An 18,724-nucleotide genomic window follows, 5' to 3' on the forward strand; every position below is an offset into this window, starting at 1 on the left:
ACCGTTAGCCTGCCGCTACGCCCACTTCACGGTTTTCAGTCAGGGACCGTAACCGTTGGGCTAATGCGGACCTAACCTGGGCCCAAATGTGTAGCTAGAAACGTCAACTTTCTGATACGAATTTGATTGAGGAGGGGGAAAGCCCACCCCCGGAAGGATAACCCAGCTGTTAGTTTAACGAAATAACGTTAAAGATAAAGACAAACTTGACTAGTGACAAACTCGGAGCGTGTGTGCCCGCGAGTGTCCTGCGTAACCAGCGTTAACGCTAGCTAGCTAATATTCCCTCTTTACATGTGTTGATGTGTGTGAGAGTGTGTGTGTGTGTGTGTGATGGAGAGAGAGAGAGAGAGGGTGCTAGCTAAATATTTCATGTCACACCAAGCTTCACATTTCGTGACTCTCTAATCTTGGCTAAGCTACTCTCTGCCATCCAACGTTGACGCCCCGAGGTGCCATACAGCTCAAGCCGGGCTCCTGCATCGCCCATCGCTCCGTAAGGCTCGGCGGTGTTCCGCCGTTAGCGGTGCCTTCTCTGTTGTTTGAATGGCGTCCTCAGTACCAGCCCCTGCTCGACTGTGCAGGTGGGGAAAACGGTCTGCAGCAGCACCGTCGCCATGGACGATGCGTTGGGAAGCCCTGTGAACGACTGCGGATGCTGGAGAGGAGTTTGGGGTCCACTAAAGTGCTTTTATAACCTTATGTCCATTAGAGCTCCAGTGTTCTTTCTATTATCCGTCTTCCCGGCAGGTAGAACAACTAAATCGCCTTCGCGAATCGCACGTCTGTCGAATGGGATTGAGGTGGTTTGTGATCACGTAAGTTGGGTCGTTGTTTTGTGCTGATGGATCCTGCAGTCTGTAATTCTCGCACCGTTGTGTCGCAGTAAGGAATTATTCAGGAATTCCAGTTCATGTGGAGCAGGTGGGTTTGAGGGTTTGCTTGATCCAGCATTTTGCTAATAATTTGCTGCCAAATCTGTGCAGCTGAATGTGAAAAACACCCTGTGTATTTTAGCTGGAAGGCTGCTGCTCGATCATGTTAAGATAGTAGTTTCTTAGTAGCCAAGGAAATGACTTAAAGTGGAACCTGCGGTGATGTGTGTGTGTGTGTGTGTGTGTGTGTGTAGCTGATCTGCAGTGTCCAGTGCATTCAATTTAAAAAATCAATTCAGATTTTTTCATATAGCACTTTTCACATCCGATGTTGTCACAAAGCAGCTTTACAGAAATCCAGGTCTGAGCCTCTTTCGAGTGCCAGTGGAGACATTGGCAAGGATAAGCTCCCTCAGATCATGGCGAGAAACCTAAGAAGAATCAAGACTCAAAAGAGCAAGCAGTCCTCCTCTGGATAGCATTCATTTTCAATGTGATTGGACACTGACTAATAATCCACTGAATCACAATATTGGCATTTGTATAAACATTAGGCTGGTGTCCCTGACCGGGATTAAGCCTAGTCCTGGACTACACCACTTTCTGAATGGAAGGGAAAAAATAGTCCTGGGTTAGGTTTTATCCCAACCGTCCTTCTCATAAGGTGCACCCATTTACATTTATGGCATTTAGCAGACGCTCTTATCCAGAGCGACTTACAAAGATTACTTGTATTACAGAGGAGGGCCAATGTAGTGTTAGGGGTCTTGCCCAGGGACCCTTATTGGTGTAGCGCAGCATAGTCACCCAGACCAGGAATCGAACCCTGGTCTCCCACATGGTGTTGTTGTAACGCAATGGTAGGTGGTGGTGTTATCTGTTGCGCCACACCAACCACTATTCTATCAAAAGGGTTTATCATGCTTTTGTTGGAGTACCTGTATCTGCTGTCCAGGAAAGGCTTTCTATTGAATTTTGAAGCATTGCTGTGAGGATTTGTTTGAATTCAGTGTGTTAGTGAGGTCAGGGTGTTGGATGATCATCACCCCAGCTCATCCCCAACCCTTAAAAGGATTGGATAGAGCACCATCATTCTGGAGAACACAGTTCCACTGCTCCACAGCTCAAGGGGTCGGGAGGGGGGCTGATACCACTCTAGCCCATGCCTAGCATTAACACACAAACATTTGGACATATAGTGTAGCTTGTTAAATCTGCATACTAAATGATTGGAATCAGGATGGACTGCTATGGAGCAGCCATACATACGCCTAATCATGCTGTTCAATGCCAAGCAACAATTCATTCAGGATTGGGGTGGGAGCAGTGGAACTACATGTTCTGGAGTGCTTGACCTCTATTCAGTGCTTTTGGGATGAAGTGCTGTTGTTTGTGATTCAGAACTGATCTTTCCACAGAGAACTTGGCTAAGGGGAAACAGTGCTCACAGCAATGTCCCAGCACCTAATGCAAAGCCTTCCTGAAGAGTATACGCTTTTACTGCAGGAAAAATTAGTACAAACACCTGGTTAACAGCTTCGATTTCAGAAAGAAGTACTGGATGGACAGTTGTCTGCATGGCTTTGGATATATAACATGCCCCTTTGTTCTCATAGTGTTCTTATTGTTGTGATAACATTGAAAAATAACACTGTGCACAACATTTTTGGTATACCACCGAAGACAAGCTGCAGTCATTGAGTTGATTGAGATAAAACTGTTGGTAACATTTGTCTATGTTAGTGTCGATGAACAGTGCCAGTAATGTTTCTGTTCTCTGTAGGGCAAAACACAGATCAATAAATCAGTGTAGGCAGTGGGTAAAGGGGACTAAACAAGTGTGGATATCGTTCATCTAAACAGAATCCAGACAACTGGGAAACTGCATATGTGCAGAAGAGAAAAGCTCAAGATCTTGGTCGATTGTCAAGTCCATAAGTTCTTCTGAAAAAAGGTGAAGCAGTGATTTTATCATTGCAAAATACTGTGTTGCGTCAGCGATGAGAAAAGTGAACATCAATTCTATATTGAATATAGAGATGAACTGCACTTTCTCATGCAGAAAAATCAATCTCCCTACATGGCCGTCTGTCGAAAATGAATGCAGTTTTTTTTCTTTATCCTTCGAGATGGGGTGGGGCATTAAATGGCAATGTTTTCATTGAGTTCTTTGACATTGCCAGTGTGGGCATGCACATTAAGCGCTTTCTTAGACTAAACTTTACCATCAGTGGCAATCTTCCACTGAGCCCTTGGAGAAATCAAGATTGAAAGCTATCTTTCCCTAGTGTTTGTTTTTCTCTCCTAGTCTACATTGATTTCTTGTCTGTACTCTTGTGGCATGGCAGCCCACAATTAGATGTCTAGAAGCTGGCTGACATGGACTGTTTCAAAAGTTTGACATTTTTAGAGATTGCCTGCTTCAGTCTGGATCCCACAGGCAAACACTCATAGCCATTTGTCAGGGCATCCAGAGGGGCAGGGTCAAAAGGTGATCCTCCACAGAATTTCCCTTGGGAAAGATTTTTAGGAAGAATTTTCTTCTACCACGTTCCGCCCATGTTTTTAAATGAGCTCTTGTTTTGCGAGTCAACCTTCATGTTCAACCAAGACCCTGCTCCCTGTGGAGATGCTTTCCAGGCAAAAGCGTACGGGAGCTGGCATGGGAAATTTCCCTCCTAGCTTCTCTTAAACCTGCAGCCATGTGGCCTGCGCGAGATAACCAGCCTAGCGCTGTGGCAGGCAGAGCAGAGAGTTTGAGCTTCACAGCTCATCTCACGTCAAGGTTGGACATTTTTTGTGGTCATGTGGGTAGTTGTGTGTGTGTGTGTGTGTGTGTGTGTGTGTATATACTTACACCCTGTTCTTTTCAAGACTGTCATATTTATTTGCTGTCATACTAGTACAAGCATATGGATTGAACTAGAGGCAAGCTAAAGTATATGTCCTGAGAAGGTACGCATTGGACCTAGATGGGATCCAAGGTAGATTAGAGTGGGTTTTAGGGTGGGAAGCCCAACTGGGTTCCAGTAACAACATATGTACAAACCCACTTAGAAGGCTTGCTAATCTGGAACCCACCTAACCCACGTTCCACCCATATGAGCCCCACCTGAGCATGTTAGCTGCAAAGCAGCAGCAGTTGTAGCAACAGTTTGCTAATCTAACTAATGCTAACCTAGCTAAAGCTAATTACTTGCCATGATGTTGTCTCAAGTATTATTTCATGATTGAGAAGGGTTTATGGCCACAACGATCTGAAAAGATGTTTGGCAATGCACATGCATGAATTTGTGGGCAGAGCTTCTGAAGGGAGGGGTGTGTTTGTTTTGCTGTTGATTTCAAATATTATACACAGGCATTCTCCAGAATCGCATCCAGCACCTTTAACAGGAATACCTTTCAACATTCATGATTTCAGGATGGCATGTGTCCTGCGCTCAATCTCATTTTGCTCTTACATTAGTCTGCTGTTTTGTTATGTGTTGTGATATCTGGTATCAAGTGTCGACCAGAGGAGAATTGGTTCCCTTTTTGAGTCCCCTCGAGGTTTCTTCCTCTTGATCTGAGGTAGTTTTTCCTTGCCACGGTCATCACTGGCGTGCTTAAAAGAGGCTAGGACCCAGATATCTGTTGAGCTTCTATGTGACAACATCCGTTGTGAAAAGCACTGCACAAATAAATGTGAACCAAACTGAACGTCCTTCATTAGTCCTCGTAGAAACACATCTGTATGTGCCTGTCTGTGTAACAGTTTGTCTAGCTTACTGCTTGTTTACTCCAAGTCCATGTCATATTGCATAGAATCCTTCATGTGTCATTGGTGTGAAAAACGTAGGAGTACGCATTTGTGATTTTAAACATACCGTAAAAAATGAAAGTATTTATAGTCTGTGGTGTTTGACAGAAACACACAATATCATTACGTGAAATTAAGAGGCGTAGTACAGGGCTCTCAACCAAAATACGATCACGTGTACCCTCCTGATGAATGCTATAATATGAAAGCTCCAGGCCATATTAATTTTTAAGCACATGGTGGCAAATTGTGTCTGGTCTAGTGGCCCCGATATGAAACCAGGGAGGAGAACAGCTGCAGTTCAATAATATCGGAGGTCTGTGTAGCCTTGGGCTGCTTTCGCTCATTTATTATTTGTCTTGGGTGGCCTTGGAAGTCAGCAGGTTTGTGACTCTTGAAAGGATCTGTAATTCTGGTTCATTTTTGTGGTCCTTCAGTCCATTAGTTTCAAAGTTAGAATCAAGGCATTACCGAACACAGACCGAACATTAATAAATATTAATTAGACTGCTTTTTATTCAGGTCATATAAAAAAAAAAGGCAACCCATGTGAATTATTATGGAGTACCATGTGGCAGATAAGCCACTGAATATCTGGGACTTTAGAGGAACAGTAAGCATGTGCAAGTGTGTATCTGCTTCTTTAAACTGAATTTCTGCTTGTGTCTGTTTGGAGCCGTGCCATAGTGTTTAGTGCTTGAAAGCTCTGTTTGCTTGGCTTCCCCGTCCATCAGGTTTCTGCTTCGTGCAGGCAAGCTCCTGTGCAAACACAGCCTTGCTTACTCACACTTCTAATCGAATGACTTTTGCAGCAGAGGTGTTCCTGTCATCAAATGAAGGAGTCTTATGAAGACTTTTTCTTTACTTTGTCGCAGCATTTGCTATTGAGCAGTAAACATTGGAGGCAGTGGATTGTTTTAGCATGATTTTAAATGTCATTATAAAAATAGATAGCTGATAGGCTGACGCAGTAGCTGCAGAGAATACAACCAGGCAACGGTGAAGAAGAGAGCGCCGCTGGAGGCTGGCTTTTGATGCTCATTGGAAACCAGTTTTAGTATGTCTCTGCTAATGTCTGTAAGGGTTTGTGACAGGGGATTTCTTTTAAAAGGTGCACAAATCTTAAAGGACATTCAGTGGTATGTAGGGCTGAGTGGAAAAGGAGAAATTTTCAAGAAAGTCATCCCAGACCATATAAATGAGGAGACGGTGACTGGTTGAAATATAACTGGGATGTCTCCTAACACTCAACATGGCATCTGTTTAACAAAAAAGAACCAATCAACTTGCTGGTTACGGATGAATTCCTGCCTTCAAAAATATGCCAGTGAGCTTGCTGGTGGAGGAGGGTCGACAATATTGTGGCTCCATTCAGATTGTGTCAAAATAAAATGTCACTAAAACGAACGAGTCATTAACAAATTATACTTTCTAACAGAAAGCTAAAATTACTGTTGCATGTTTGTCTCCATTTTTTCATTTTTGCTGATTTAAACAATGATTTAATTCGGTTATATTTTATTGCTGAAAAAGATTTTGGAGTGTTATTGATGGTTTATATTAGAAAGTTCATTCATTTATCTTTATTGCCTTATTATTAGTTAACAAATGTCAAAACCAACCTTTTAAAAGCAGATATTTACTTAAGAGTTATTTGGTAACTCTGTTCCGTCCTTGAGTCTACCCGTCTACCCTCGAGTTGTAGCTTTCAGCAGAAAAGCCATTTGCAGAATTGTGTTGATTGTTGATTGTTTTAATAGTGAGAAGATCCAAACAACCACCTAGAACAAACATCTTTTGCACTTGTTTGACGGCCATCTGGCTGCAGCCTGTTGTGGCGCAGTGTTTTGTGTGCTCAGGCAAAATCATTAACTTTATGGAAGATGCTATAAAAATCTCCTCGGCCTTGTCTTAAATTAGAGATTTCAGTTTTGCATGCACAAAAATAAAAAGAATCCCTAATGAGGCAACGAATGCGCTGCAGAAAAAAATTAATGGAAGTAGAGGAGACCTGCTGGAGCTGGAGAACTGCTTAATTATATACTGCAGCCTTGTTTTTTTTTAACTTCAGCTTGGTGAAAATAATATTTCAAACTCATAATTAATTTTTTTGACAGTAATCCTCTGAATAGTCCCGGCTTTATTACTCGTGAGAAAGCAGAGCTGACAGAATGTTAATACAGAGTTTGCAAGATGCACAGAACTTAATTGACCATGTATAATAGCCATTTCTAATTGACTTTATTAATAGCACAGCTATCGGTCAGTTTGAGACCGAAATGTTTGTTTACACCTGATTGTGTGTGAATCTGTGTGCTGTTTTATGTTGTAAACACTGAAGCGCCATGAATCCACTGCATGTAGGTTGTCAGAAACAGTGTCCACCAAGACATGGTAAAACACATTGACTTCGCTGTTCAGCATTGCTGAATTGTGCGTGTTCATATAACTAAGAAAACCACAATAATCAAAGTAGACGATGGGCAGCTGTGTGTGGTTTGCAGTGCGTTGTAGCAGCCCATGCTTACCTAATTTGTCATCAGTTGAACATTGTTCATTAAAAATGGATGACTTGCTTGCTCTGGGGTTTAAAAGAAAAGGTTATGTTTACACTGATTTTTCCGTCCTCCACATTTCACATACTACTAATGGCTTATGAAATACACTGCAAATAGCTAAACACCCAGAGCCAGCTCATCAGTAGCGGTGAATGAGGAAATCACCCAGCCAGTGTCAATGACAGCATTAGCAGTGTAGCAATCACACAAACAGCGCCAGCTGCACCACAATACAAACCTGTGGGGAAGACAGGTGTCCTCCATCAGCTAACTCTCTCTTGCTCGCTCTCTCTCTACCCACAATGGCTTATTAGAGATGTGCGCATGGAGATGCAGGCTTTATTGCTTTGTGGAATGGAGAGGACAGTGCTGATGTTGGCAAAATCTCCCAGTTTAGGCTTTTTGAATCTGACAGGGTAATTGGGATGTAGTTTGTATTCAGGACTCCTCGTAGACTCTCAGATTAACAATGTTGCCTTGTATGAATTACACAAATGTTTCTCTTTGTGTCTCTGGCTCATGCTTCCTCTCACGCTCCTTTCTCCGTAGTTTTGATAAGAGTGTAAAACCACGGACCTGTGTTTTTGTGTGTGCACGTGTTGGTCTAGGTCTGCCCATGTACGGGTCTTTCTGTGTGTGTGTGTGAGAGTGAGAGAGACAGTGTGTGTCTGGGTGTGTAGGCCCTGCTGTGATAATTCCTGAGCTCTCGAAGGTCGCTCCACATGAGAGCAGCTCTGTCTGGGAGCCAAAGAGCACACTCCGTGGCGTTCTCTGGGAGGAGAGTCGGGCTAGCCTCTGGCACAGATTAGCCCTGCATAATGTGAGGGGGATTATTGCTGTGGGGGAGTGTGTGTGTATAAATATGGAATGGGGGGGGGGTATAAGGATGAAGTCCCCATTGCTCCAAGACAAAATATCTCCATATTGTCATTGTTATTGATGGTATAGGCTCACTAAATAATTCTCTCTTTTTTTTTTAATCTTATTTATTTATTTTTAATTAAAGCCAATTGCTCAACCTACTCCCGCATTACTTGCAATGCTCCCATCACTAAGAGGGTGACGAATAGCACATGCTACCTCAGCCGCAGCCTCTTTTCGAACTGCCGTTGATTCAGCATCATCAGGGAGAAGTCGACTCCCCAGCTCTGATGCATCAGCTTACAGCTGCATGTGCAGGCCAGGATCACACTAAGAGTGCCATCTACCCACTCAGAGATCATAGCCAATTGTGCTCTCTCTTGCCCTGGCAGCTGATGGCAATCTGGCGATCCTGAGATCATAGTGTCAGCGCCTTAGTCTACATAGCCACTCGGGATCGTGTCATTTTCCCTTTGACATTCTGAGCATAATAGGGTTTAATATAACCCAGAGGGCATCGGACAGTCACATACCCTATATGGACAAAGGTATCGGAAGACCTGTTCATGTAGTGTTTATACCTAGATCAAGGGTATACTAAAAGAGTTTGTCCTGGTTTTCTTGTCTCTACTCTCCAGGAAAGGCATTCTATTAGGTTTGGGATCATTGCTGTGAGGATTTGATTGCACTTGGCGACAAGAGCATTAGTGAGGTCAGGATGTTGGATGATCACCATCCCAACAGCTCATCCCAAAAGTATTGGATGGAGCGTAATCATCGTAAAAGTGGTGCAGAAGATGAACGGTAATCATTCCACCCTTGCACCAATTTTTACTTCATAAAACATCATGTGCTGTTTCCAGTCATGAAAACATATTGTTCCAATGCAGCATTTGCCGCACAAACATCAGTGAGCTGCAGGCCCATGATTTGATTTGATTTGATTCGATTCACGTTACTGGATTCATGATTCAATATTCTCATGCCAAATTTGAAAGAAGAAAAGGGATGACTGTATCCTGCTGTTACATAATCTACTAATGAGAAGACTAGAGCCGGGAGGCAGGAAGAGTACGGTGCATGACATGAACATGCTGGAGTGTGTTGTTGATTGGTGTTGGTTGTAAACTTTGGCATTGAAACAATGCAGCTGCTTTAGATAGCTTGCATATTGAGATGTAAATGAAGAATAATGAAGATCTGGTACCGGATATGGGGGTATTTCCTCTGTTACTGCAGATGAGATGTTGCATCGGTTTTGTTTGGACGAGTTCTAAGGCTCTATCTCAGATAATTTAGTAGGTCAGCCAATTAAAACTGTTTCTCCTGACCTTAGAGAGAAAACCGTAATGCTGATTGACATTCCTGGGTTCCAGCAAAGGGCTAAGGTTGATCGTGTGCTGTGTCTTTCATGATAAAGTAGAGGTTTGTCTTGATTTTGATCCTTCACTGTAAGATAACCTTCCTGTATGAGTCAGTGGTGAATGGCCTTGCTGTACAGTAAGACATGGTAATGGCTGATATTGGTATCTTGAAGATTTAATGGCTTGCAAACACATTAAGGGCTCAGAGTTCTGATATGATTTTTAACATTTGTACATTTAAGAAAATCCATCTCAATCTGTGGGCCCAGCTTTTTATGTGGGTGTGACGCATAATGGAAGTGTGTTTGTGTGTGTGGCTCATGTGTTAGCCTGCTTAAAGGTCACCCTTCCTCACCTGCAGTTCCAGTGGGAGCAATTATAACCAGATTCAGTCACCCACCAGTTCCCTCTCGCTCTCTCTCTTTTACTGCTTAGCTGCTAATGCCTGCAGATCCATACAGTTCTGTCCATATATTCAACTGTCCATCATTCAAAATAGCATTAGATCATCCACACACATAATGATAAACACAGTTGTAAAGCAAAAAATATTGAAGTTGGCACATCATTATGTAAATGTAGGACTCCATCAATATATCACAGTAGATATCCTTAACGTTGGACTAAACATTGATATAAAATTGGACCTCAGCACATGTTTATACAAGGACGAGAGGGCTTTTGAGTTCACATGTTATAATTTTGTGGATTTTATTGTATTACTCAACCCTTAGTCATATTTCTTTGTTTTTTGTAGTCATCCAATGAATGACTGCGGTGGAGAATGACCAGACAGGCGCTCAGTAATCAGGTTGATCTGCTCTTCAGTTCGGCTGCTGTGTTCAAAAACAAAAGCAAGATGTTGCAGTAAGCATGCACAAATGTCTCAGCACGTTAGGAGAGCATCAGTTGGCTGTCAGACCTTGTTATTGTAGATGGAGACAGGGCCAGGAAATGGAAACCATGGCCTTTCCAGAAATGTGGAGATGCTATGTACGTTTCTTTCCCCGTTAGATTATAGGCAGGTGTACATAGAGTTTGAATGAGCTAAATTTGACCACAGATTTGTAGCCATGTACCCTTGTAGTCATTGTACTGCACAACAGCCTATAAATGCTTTATACTGTGCTGTCATTGCCTGAAAATCTGCATGGATTGACTTTCATCTCAGGGTTGTGTTACAAGATTGAGAATCACTTTTGGCCCTCACTGGCCTTCCTCATTCTATCAGAAAATCACTGTGTTGTTATCAGGGGTATAACAAAGCAGGCAGCCCATGCTTCGATTTGATTCCTGATACTGGGTATAATTTGTTAATCAGTTTTACACAGTTTTATACTACCACTCCAGGTGCATCTACTTCCTTAATTTCTATGTTTTATGAATGTATATTTATGAACAGATATGTTTATGAAAAAAATGGCTTACTGATTATTAATCCTTAGGGTGTTTTTTGGGGCACAGTCATAGTCTCAGCATTAGACGCGCCACACTGAATGTTTAATTTCTAAGCTAATCTGCTGTGGCTATCATAATTATATCATTTTGATTCTGGTTGGCTCTGCATTAGTGTCTGATCGGTAGTAATGGGAGAAACAAGACTTAAATACTCTGCACCAGTTGTTTTGGACAAAGATTTACCATTAGGCAATCCAAACTTTGCACGATGCTGCAACCACTTACTGGTCTAATTGGTTGATAAACATTGCAAAAGTCAAATTTATCATTTATATTTATCATTACATTATTAATACTACCACTACTATTACTACTAATACTAATATTAGTAATGTTGTCAATATTTATTACATCTGTCTGGAGCTTATTAGAAGTAAAACAAAACAGGATACAAAATAAAGAAATAGACAGACAGAGAATTGACATGTAAACATGTAAGACTAGAAAAACAGTGGAACAGGAACAGTGAAACAAAAGGGACAAACAAGAAGCACCTGACAAGAGTTAACAATGGGGCAGGGCTACAAAGGAGGCACAAGTGGGAACACTAATGACAAGGTGGGGGTTGGGGGGGGGCTTGTGCGGAGACAAGGGAGGAAACACAAACAAAGCCATGTGGTAAAGAGAACATAGGGAACACCAAAACAAACTGACAGAAGGAAAATCAAGAGAACCACAGCTGAGGAGCGCAAACAGGACAAACGCATGACAGCATCATTTTAATTAGAATTAGATCTTTTTTGTCTGTTGCTTTGCCTGGTCTTGGTTCTCAGAAATCCACTTCTTTCTGAAAAGAGGAATTTGCTGAAGAACAGCCAGGCTCAAAACTGAAAGGCTGAACATTTTTGGAATGGCAGAAACAGGAACAGAAAATTGTTTACTCGTTTGAAAATCAGTTGAATGGAAAATGAAAATGTTCATGTCTTTTTTTTTTTGCCATTTCACTTTTTTGTGTGGGTTTAGATGAGACATATAACTGGCAATAAATAGAGGTCACAAACCCCGGCCGCCTCTCTGCACTCTACTGCTCTATATGTTTCCTGTCAGTGGTCCAGTACGTGACAGGCCCTGTGTTTGGAAGATGATGCCGTCACCCCTGTGGTGAGGACACTGAACTGTCCAGTCGTGGACATAAATACATAGCGAAGGAAAACATAAATGCATTCATCACTCATGCACATATGTACCCGCTCACACACACACACACACACGCACGCTCTCACCCTGGGGTGGCAGTGCTCTTAGCTGGTGAATGAAAAAAAAAAAAAAGCCTGGAGCAGGCTTTCACATGGCACCGATGTAAATGGCGCTGTCAGCCAAGGACAGGCACCTGGGAACCTCTGGCCCAGATACTGACAGTAGCCTGGGAGAACGGCACTCTGTGTGTGTGTATGTGTGTGGGGGTGCGTTCGGGAGTGTGCACATGTCATGCTGAACAGTTTCCTTCTAAATCACGTACCAGGCAGAGCCTGAACAGTGGGGGACTGACTGTAATTGTACATCTTTTGAAGAATTGTGGGCCACCGGAAATGGTGCTTTTTAACATTTAATACAATGATGAATATAAAATGATAGTCAGATTGTGGGCCAATTAAATGATAACACTACTCATTTATAAAAGAAATGAAATCAGGCAGTTTTTCACAATTGAGATTGAGATTGTGGTTTGAGGTTTGTGCTCTTGGTGGTCAAACCGCTCCTGAGTTTTTTTTTGTACACTTATCTGTCTCCAAATATACACAGCCATTTAGCTCATGCTCAAGCTAACATCAATGCAGAACGTTAAAGGTAGCTTTGCCCTCCCCTGCCAACCATTATAAGTTCAGTGTAGCTCTATGCCACAGCTCTAGCTGTAGTAATTGCCCTGACAGTAGGGAATGGGGCACTGGGTTTCAGTGTAGTTAAAACTGCAGACATGTAAAGCCTGTCAGCTGCAGACTGTGAAGAATCTAAAAACCACTTCAGATTTCACTTCATGGCTGCATAGTGTGTCATTAATTAGTAAAGATGCACTATGGGGAGAGATTTGCTTCAGGGTTCATGTCCATGCCTAGTCTGTTCTTAAGGAAGCCCGTGATTTCAGTTTGGGTTGTAGAGGACGCGCTTTGGTGCTTTGAAGAAGAATAGTTTTACTGTACAGCCAGAAAAAGCCTAGGAATCCCGAATTCACGGTGAGTAGCAGTTATCTGCTGAAAATGTTGAGATATATCATGGTATCTCGATATGAGTTGATAGATCAATTTGCATGAATAAATTCAAAAACCTGCTTCCTGAGGAACTGTACTGGTACTCTGTAGTAAAAGCAGGCCTTACAAATCTAGCATACACTATATTTCCAAATGTTTGTAGACGCCCCTTCTAATGAATGCTTTCAGCTACTTTAAGTTGCACCCATTGCTGGAACAGATGTGCAAATGTGCGCGCATACGCACAGCTTGTCCAGTCCCTGTAGAAAAGTACTGCCAATGTCTCTGTTATGATATCTGGAGCAAATAAACATAAACATATTTGCCATGCCTAATGTCAGGCGTGGGCTAAAGGGGGTATACAGCCCCCCAGCATTTAGCTATAAAGCAGCGGAACGGTGTTCTCTGGAATGAAGGTTGGTGCTCCATCCAGCTCTTTTGGAATGAGTTGGGTTGGAGAGTTGGGGATGAGGTGGGGTGGTGATTATCCAATATTCTCAATTCCTCTCTCTAAGGCTCTTGCCGCCACATTCAATTAAATCCTCACAGCAGTGCTCCGAAATCTAGTAGAAAGCCTCTCCTGGACAGTAGAGACAGTTACTCCAACAAAAGCAGGATCAAAAAAATGAATAGCGGGTGTCCCAATATTTTTGTCTGCATAGTGTAGCCTGATAGGGTTCTGTTTTGTTTTTGTTTTTTATTACAAAATATGACTAGGGATCACCACTACTGGAAACATTACTCCAAACAGGAAACCTACTGTTTGTTTAGTTTTTATGTAATATGAATTGTTGTTTGACTCTAGACTGAAGCACACAGCAAATTACAAGATTTTGTTACCAGCAGTATTGTTGAATGACACCAATTCTGGTATCCATTAATGTAGAAAGTAGACGCATGTAATCTCGGTCTCGTAACTTTTACTACCTTTCTTTCATCGGTGTGTGTTCACAGTTGAGTGCGTGGCCTGATGCAAGACTAACCTGGAGCCAAGTCATCAGGAACAACAGTAAACCTTCAGATTCTTCGTCCTACATAGCCCTCTCTACGTTGACCGCTGGAACAGCTTCACCAAACATTCAAGATATAGATGAGCCTAAAAAGTAGGTGTCCATGAGTTGACAAATGAAGAGTGAGTTTATCTCATCTTATTAAACCAGAAGGTTAAACAATACTTATTCACTTACTGTTCAGTGACTATACACTGTTTCTAGCCAAGGCACATAGAGGAGCTGTAACTACTGTACTGGAAGTGATGTATATAGGACACAGCTCGGGGCAAGACTCCTAACACTACATTAACCTGATTCAATTGTAGGTAGCTTTGTATTAAAGCGTCTGCCAGAAGCTGTGGGCTAAAGGTTAGAGAAGCAGGCTTGGGCGGAGGTTGGAGGTTGGGGTTGGAGTTGGGTATAAGAACAGTGATTTCTTGTCCCTTCACATCCATAAATTAGGTGCCATTAAACAAGGCTTCCTGCCACTCTGGGTGTGTGTTGGTACTGCCTCAGTTCACTAGTGTGAGTGTGCTGTAAAGTGTGTTTCTAATTCTAATGTGAATGAACATAGAACGGCGATATGAGCAGAGTATAGATGGGTCAATTGAAAGGCCTGTTCTCTTGTGTCATTGAAAGAAGTGAGACCTTAGACTAAAATCCATAATTAGACTGCAGAGGGAAGGCTGAACATAGTGGTGTGGTGTTAAGTGGATGTGAATAGGTGTGAGGTGAGCTGCCAGCTGATTTTTACATCAGGAGGTGGGGCGGGAGGAGCCTGATTACCGGAGCTGGAGCGGAGAGAGGAGAGTCATTGGAAGTGTTGCTGGTGCACTGCCAAGCAGGCATGCTCATCACATCTATAGAGAGGTAGAGAGAGAGGTAGAGAGAGAGACAGGCCGTGGCAGTAATTGACTGCTGAAGGAGTGGCTGAGAGAGGCTGCCGAACTTACCACCTCATTTTAACGCCTCTCTCTCTCCCTCTGTGCCGCCCTCTGACTTTCTATCTCTCTCTGCTGTAGAGCACACTCACCTACATGCACCCAAATGCTTCTGCGTGTCAGAAATGGGCGGATGGTGTCTAGGGGGTTGTGAGGATGATATTCATGGTGTGTGTGTGTGCATGTGTGAGAGAGTAAGAAAGGAAGGCTAACTGCTTTTCTCTTTTGGTGAAGTAATCTCTTGTAGACAGACTTTCCTAGGGTCTGGCCTCACAGAGTGAAATCTGTTTAAGTGTATTTAGCCTTTCTGAACTGTATCAGGGCTCGCTGCCTAATCAGTAATGGCTTAAGTTTTCTCTGTGGTCAGTAGCAATCTCTTTCTCCCTCTCTCTCACTGACTCTCTAGTGGATTCAGAGGACAGCTGCTGCTCAGTGAGTGGTGTTTATACCTTGTGTTGCCATCTTAAAGAGTGCCATAGCAACAGATGTCTGTCTCTCTCTCTCTCTCTCTCTCTCTCTCTCCCCTAGTTCAATTCAGTTCAGTAAGCTTTATATTGCATAATTAGTAACTGCACCGCTAAGCCATTGCTGAAATAACAAATACCTAGGGATATCCCAAGTCTATTACTATTTGTAAATTATGGTGAAAAATAAGTATTTGGTCAATAAGTTCAATTCAATACTTTGTAACATAATCTTCTCCAGGTTTGCACACACTGTAGCTGGTATTTTGGCCCATTCCTCCATGCAGATCTCCTCTAGAGCAGTGATGTTTTGGGGTTGTCGCTGGGCAACACAGACTTTTAACTCCCTCCACAAATTTTCTTCGGGGTTAAGGATTCGGGGTTTAGGATTACCAAAAAGTTCTATTTTGGTTTCCTCTAATCACATGATATTCTCCCAATCCTCTTCTGGATCATCCATATGCTCTCTGGCAAACTTCAGACGGGCCTGGACATGTACTGGCTGGGGGGACATGCCTGGCACTGCAGGATTTGAGTCTCTCTCGGCGTAGTGTGTTACTGATGGTAGCCTTTGTTACTTTGGTGCCAGCTCTCTTCAGGTCATTCATCAGGTCCCTCCGTGTGGTTCTGGGATTTTTGTTCTCCGTTCTCATGATCATTTTGACCCCACAGGATAAGATCTTGCGTGGGGCCCCAGATCGAGGGAGATTATCAGATTATATGGTCTTGTATGTCTTAAATTTTCTTACAGTTGCTCCCACAGTTGATTTATTCACTCCAACCTGCTTCCCTATTGTAGGTTCAGTCTTCCCAGCCTGGTGCAGGTCTACAGTTTTCTTCCTGGTGTCCTTCGACAGCTCTTTGGTCTTGGCCATGGTTAAGTTTGGAGTCTGACTGTTTGAGGCTGTGGACAGATATCTTTTATACAGATAACGAGGTCAAACAGGTGCCATTAATACAGGTAACAGGTGGAGGACAGAAGAGCTTCTTAAAGAAGAAGTTACAGGTCTGTGAGAGCCAAAAATCTTGTTTATTTGTGGGTGACAAAACACTTATTGTCCACCACAATTTACAAATAAATTCTTTAAAAATCCTACAATGTGATTTCCTTGATTTCTCGCATAGTTGAAGTGTACCTATGATGAAAGTTACAGACCTCTCTCATCTTTCTAAGTAGGCGAACTTGCACAATCAGTGGCTGACTAAATACTTTTTGGCCCCACTGCATCTAACTGCTGATTACCGGCCGATCAGATCTGATCTGATCTTTGTGTTTCTATAAATAATACAGCCACACTGTATTAGACAAAATGTGCTGATAATCAGTACTAAAGTAAAATCATGTCACTTTTAGTAAACAGTTTATATAATGTAATAGGGGGTCACAGTACGGGGGTCATGATTCGGTACACGCTATTCACACGGGCACTACATATGGTAAATGCAGTAATTTCACAAGTGTGCGTGCCACCCCATAACCTGAAGCTGTACGCCACTAGATTTGCTTAGTATTGTGGGAAAATGTAGCTGTAGTCTAATTTGCCCCCCTCTCCTCCTCACTCCTATGTGGGGGGGAGTGACTCACACAGACGCTACTCTCTTTATTCTCTCTTTCACTGAAAGAAACAAGTATCAGTGACATTCTGCTCTTTTTTTTAAACATATAAATAGACTGATATCAGCTCATTAAATCATGGTGGTTTGGACAAGGATGGTGAGACAGTGTTGTTGGATAATGCAAAAAGTAGAAAAGTACTTTTCCATGCCTTGAGGAAAGTCTCTGACCGAGAACTAGCAGATTAAAATGATTTTTGCAAGAATTTCAGTGTGTGGATGTTTTTTTACAATTTACATGTTTTTTTAGCTCCAGATGATATCAAGACTTAAAAGTCAAAAATGCTTACCATCGTATTAACTTTTCTACCTCAACAGTTAATTAACAAGGCAAGTAGCATTGCATCACTTAATCTCGTGCTTACACTCAGCCCCTAATATTGGACACTAAACGAAGAAGGCACACGTTGACTGAGGACAGGGTGCTGTGTTGTCTTTTCTTAATCTGTCTTACTAGACTCTTGCTGGATTTCAGCCTTATCCTTTCATGTTGCCATCTGATACAGCAAAGCAGTCAGCTTAGTGCACAGATCTGGGATCCACAGGGTTGGAGCAGGCTGAGAGAAAGCACTGCATACAGCGTCAGCTGCAGAGTGCCGCAGAATTCTGGCTGCAGGAAGATATACAAAGAATTCACAAATACAGGGCTAAATGGAATCATGGGAGGAAGTGTTTATGTTGTAGACTTCAGGAATGGCAGCGTGAAATGGTACCTATATATATGTACACACACGAGATTGTAATTGTAGCTTTATATATATATATTATAAATATATATATATATATATATATATAAAGCTAAAATTACGATCTCGTGTTTGTTTCCCTTTCATTTTGCTGATTCGAAAACTGATAGGAAAACTGATTTAGTTCTGTTATGTTTTATTGCTGCTACTTTGCACATCCTTGGTTTTATTTTGATTAAAAAGAGTTTTATTTTATAACCTTATAGAACCTTTTATTGTAAAATCATTGAAACAGTGACTTTCTGAATATGTTATGCATATTTATAGCAAATGCATACAAGATAATAGCTACATAAGACTTATTTAGTAATTGATAATTAGTTTCAATAATTGATAGATTATTTGGGTATCAAAACAGTTGTTTGTTGTTGCAGCCCTAATATATATATATATATATATATATATATATATATATATATATATATATATATATATTGCTGTGTGTCTGAAGTGTCACTAAAGCAAGCCATCATGAGTACATCAGTTAGAGAACCAGTCTCATCGTGGAACTTAGGGTGCATTCATACATCTGATTTGTTTCCCAGAGCAGTCACCTCAGGGATAGTTTTAATCAAACCAAACCTGCCAAGTCTGAGCACACCCTTAATGTGACTGGTCTCCTGGTAATAGATTTACTGGATTATTTAAAAGTAAGCTCCTTCTCCAAGAGCAGAGAGTGGTTCCAGTGAAGCAGCATGCCTAAACAATGCAACAGCTTCAAATTTAAGACTAAATGGAGCACAACTTGTACAGCTATTTAACCACACCTACTGCTAATCTAGATTCCACTTAGTTCTACACCTGACTACAGTAAATATCTTAGGAATAGATCTAAAGCTTTAGATGAGGAATAGGTCTTTAATAGA

The 18,724-nt window shown here is 42.0% G+C and overlaps 1 protein-coding gene across 7 annotated transcripts in view; it reads left to right on the forward strand.

Moving 5' to 3' along the window:
• Positions 1-18,724, forward strand: part of apba1a (amyloid beta (A4) precursor protein-binding, family A, member 1a) — a 46,337-nt gene that overhangs the window by 346 nt on the left and 27,267 nt on the right. For 4 of the 7 annotated variants that reach the window (XM_072665186.1, XM_072665190.1, XM_072665191.1 and 1 more), the window contains exon 2: positions 14,056-14,204. The exons of 1 other annotated variant lie outside the window; for it this stretch is intronic. The gene's annotated coding sequence lies outside the window, so the exon portion shown is untranslated. Of the gene's footprint in view, positions 1-120; positions 819-14,055; positions 14,205-18,724 lie in introns of those variants that run through there. 2 more of the 7 variants (XM_072665187.1, XM_072665189.1) reach the window with 2 other exon arrangements.

Source organism: Salminus brasiliensis, chromosome 20, assembly GCF_030463535.1.
Source record: "Salminus brasiliensis chromosome 20, fSalBra1.hap2, whole genome shotgun sequence".
Classification (NCBI taxonomy): Eukaryota; Metazoa; Chordata; class Actinopteri; order Characiformes; family Bryconidae; genus Salminus; species Salminus brasiliensis.